This window comes from Osmia bicornis, unplaced genomic scaffold (assembly GCF_907164935.1).
Source record: "Osmia bicornis bicornis unplaced genomic scaffold, iOsmBic2.1, whole genome shotgun sequence".
Taxonomy (NCBI): domain Eukaryota; kingdom Metazoa; phylum Arthropoda; class Insecta; order Hymenoptera; family Megachilidae; genus Osmia; species Osmia bicornis.
Genome location: NW_025791458.1, coordinates 1 through 4,048, shown reverse-complemented (window position 1 = coordinate 4,048; position 4,048 = coordinate 1). Strand labels below are relative to the sequence as shown.

Below are 4,048 nucleotides of genomic sequence, written 5' to 3'. Positions count from 1 at the left end.
AATAGCTGTGGAATACAGATATAAATGAAATAGAAATTATTTTATACTTTTTAGTGCATTTCGAAGTCGGATTTTTTTTTTTTGTTAAAATTATTTTATTTCACACTTTTTAGTGGAACGAGCAGTATTCGAAGGATACCGTATTAGCAACCAATTGGTAAAGAAACGAAGTTTACTTGCAGGGACAACTTTGAAAAATCGCGATCGGTATATTCCTTGGAGCGTAACCCTAAAGAATAGGCATTTTATTATAATAACAATAGTTATTAACAATAAGAAGTTACATAAATTTTGGGAAATGGAATCATCGTGGAATGATCTTGTTACGTCCCTAGTTATAACCCATTTTCGTCTTTCGCCATTCCAAGGAGGTCTTGCTCTGGAATCCGCAAACCATCAGCGTTTTCTCGCTTAGCGACGACCGCGATACCAAATCAGGGAACTTGCGGAATGCGATGGCGAAAACCCTTTGCTTGCAGGTTTTCGTAAAGCAAAGAGCGTGACCTACTCCCCTTTTGGGAGTATAAGTTATCGGTGCAACGCAAGTACGGCAGTTCCGTGATACCGTAAAGCAGAGACGAAGCTCTGTTCCTCCGCGACCCGCGTTTGGCTACCTCGAAACCAAGAGGATCATCAACGACGTGCTCGGCCTACGGTTCAACACGAGGGTATCCCCGAGGTCTGAGGATCCAGGCCCATAATAGGACAAGCTCCAGGAGTGCACCCGTGTGCCGGCAGGACCACCACCAACCGCTTGCATCTTCCAAGGTCGAGGTGTAGCCCTCGCGTCGCGAGTTTAGCGTTTTGTCGAATCCGCGAGTTAAGCGTAAAGTGAGACCTCGAGTGTGAGTGACCGACGCGTGCAAGGAAAGCGTTTGTTGACGACACCCGAAGACAACGAAGGGTATGTAATAGATAGCAATTAAAATATATATACAAGTTCAAACAACCACAATCGCGTATCAAGATTATTCGATTCCCATCCTATCTCCCTTAACCCCTGAAAGGTAGGTCAAGGTGCGCCTTAGCGCTTTAAGCGGCAGAATCCGTAGATCATATTTAGCGTATTATAAACGCCCCGTAAAACGGGACGTAACAATCTACGTAATGTGAAAACTCTCATCGCAATCGGTGCATTACATGAACCAGAACGTATTTTGAAGTAATGAATACCGTTCGGAATAAAAAAATGCGAAATGTTTTTACAACGGGACCAATGGGAAAACATATCCTACAAGACGCAAAAGATTTCATTCCGATTGGTCCATCCGTCTCGGAGTAATCAGTGAACGTACATTTAGAAAAAAAAGTCGTTGGGAATAAAAAAATGCAAAATATTTGTTTTACGGGACCAATGGGGAGTTGTACTGTACAAGACGCATAAAGTTTCATTCCGATTGGTCCATTCGCCTCGGAGTAATCTGCGAACGTATACCGCACGTACATGAAATAGCACGTTTTTTTGCAATAAAAAGCGTTCGGAATGAAAAAATGCAAAATGTTTTTTCAACGGGACCAATCGGAAGACATATCCTACAAGATGCAAAAGGTTTCGTTCCGATTGGTCCATCCGTCTCGGCGTAATCGGTGAACAAAGCCAGAAAAAAAAAAAAAAAAAAAAAAAAATATACTCATCGAATTGAGTATCCTCCTCCTTTTCGAAGTCGGATAAAAAATATTTATTTTTCGAATGTAATTCCTGCAAGAGCATGTTGAAAAAATCGGAAGGGACATATAGGTCGCAATAGCTGTGAAAGATGTAGAGAAGCGGGTACATGTTATAAAAAAGGAATTATCTATGAAAACCATAATGCTAGTGCTCGGACACATTTTGATTTTGAAAAGTTCCGCGACATGAACCAGCATCAAAACGATAAAAGGATCGCTTTATTAAATCTATTTTCGCCCTTAGTAATCAGTGATGTACATGTTACATTAATTAGTATATTTGACCATCTCGTATCTTTTCACCTATGGCTTCTTCGTTGTAGCCATTCGTTACTTGCGTGTGCCCCTCTATACGCCGTGCAGTCTATGTTCAGTTAGGTGTCATGGCGTCTTCCCATGTTGTAGTTGACCTGTCGTTTACTTAATTCTATTTGTGCTTCGATATTTAAGTTGTCTATTCTTGTTGTTTACATTGTAGATTTTTAATATTAGTGATTGCATTGTTTAACATTTATTGAACGGTCCGTCACCTTGTACTATGTACTAATTTTGTATTGATTTCAGGTAAAGTATATTTGGATTTTATTTGGTTGAACGATGACACTCCCGATGAGAGAAGAAATGTATCTCGCCCGTTACATTATAAATAGCTATTTTCGTAAGGTAAGCTAATTAGTTTGTATACATGATTTTTTCCCTTTGCATGCTGTAGGCTTATTAAGCGCTCCTCCAGAAATGAGGCAGACTTCCTTGTACGTAACAGGTATGTGTTGTATTTTTGAATGGTTTTCATTTATTAATTTATTGTGTTTCGTTTGTAGCATGCTATCATCTAATATGGACGACGGTATACTATTAACTGTAAATTTGCACCGGACCATGGGATAAATCATCTAGTTACGCTCCCCAAGGGTAAGCATGTTTACATTATTTAGTTTATTTGTATCATTTACTTGTACGCTTGTAAGTACCATCGTGTTTCAACCACCCCTTGTTGTCGCACAATTTGTTATTCGGTTCCTTTATCGGTTGTGGGTGGTGTTATTCATTGTTAAATTCTAATTATTTATAAATGTACTTACAAGGATTGAATAATATATAAAATGATATAAATAAATAATAATTGATATATTTATTATAAATGTATATACATATATATATATTAATAAATAAGTTGTAGAAAGCATGTATAGGGAAATATGATTGGTAATTTGTAGCATATGAATTGCTCCATTTATGTAAGTAATTAGTTAGTATTTTATTATTATTGATTTATTTATCAGTGATTATTATTGATTACTTTTTATTGTGGAACGTTAAGTACACATACACATATATACACTTGTTCTGTTCCAAAAGACTGTTATTGGTATAGGATTAATTGTAAAATTTTTTTTTTAGATGTTATTGAAAAGAGCATATCGCATTATACAAGAGCAAGGTGCAATTTTGTCCGATTCCGATTCTGCGAGTGCAAGGTGTAACTGGTAAGTACTTATTATTATTACGTTTGGTTATAACATATATATATAATATATAAGTGATTTAATTTGTTATTTTGTAGTGGCAAGAAGAAGAAGGCAAGCTGAAGATAAAAATAATGTATATAAAAAATGTTTCCAATGTATACAATAAAATGTAATGTGCTTTTCTATGGTTGATTAGAAAAAAGGATTTTCATTTACAGTTAAAATATAATGTTTGTAATAAAATTGTATCTGTTGAAAGGAATTATATCATGTTTGATACGATTTGAATACTTTACAAGCTTAGAAAGTAATTTTCAGAACAACTAATGTATATGAATTGTATATAAGTGTGAGGTCGAAATACGTGAGAGTTATGTTAACTGTTGGTTTATTTATAGTCCGGTGAATACTAATAAAAATGTGTGAGGTAGAATAATTGTTTGAGATAGATTAGTAATGTAAAATAAATGTTTATAAAATATAAAGCAAATATCGATAGGATATAAAATAGATATTTGAAAAATGTAAATTCAATATTGAAATAATATGAAATAGATATCTTGAATGTAAAGAAAGAAAAAATGGAAAATAAAATTGAAACGTTTGAAATTGCACACGCGTTGTCTGAGATGACACTGTTCTTTGTGCACTTTAAAACGTTTTAATTTTATTTGAACATCTGTTTATTTGCATTTGAAATATGTATTTAATATTATTGAAATGTTGAATTTATATTGTTGAAGTATCCGTGTAATATTTTTGAAATATGTATTTAATATTATTAAAATGTTGAAGTATTCGTGTAATATTTTAGAAATATGTATTTAATATTATTAAAAGGTTGAATTGATATTGTTGAAGTATCCGTGTAATATTTTCGAAATATGTATTTAATATTATTAAAATGTTGA

General features: G+C 34.2%; 1 long non-coding RNA gene across 8 annotated transcripts; it reads left to right on the top strand.

The window, feature by feature from the left end:
* The first annotated feature begins 1,940 nt into the window (after positions 1 to 1,940).
* On the top strand, positions 1,941 to 3,649 carry LOC123989246. 8 transcript variants are annotated; one of them, XR_006830490.1, is made up of 4 exons: positions 1,941 to 2,041; positions 2,233 to 2,580; positions 3,070 to 3,155; positions 3,233 to 3,649. It is a non-coding gene; the product is annotated as an uncharacterized LOC123989246 (long non-coding RNA). The 8 variants fall into 8 exon arrangements; XR_006830491.1 differs by having other exon boundaries at positions 1,958 to 2,080; XR_006830489.1 differs by having other exon boundaries at positions 1,958 to 2,142.
* The last annotated feature ends 399 nt before the right edge of the window (positions 3,650 to 4,048 follow it).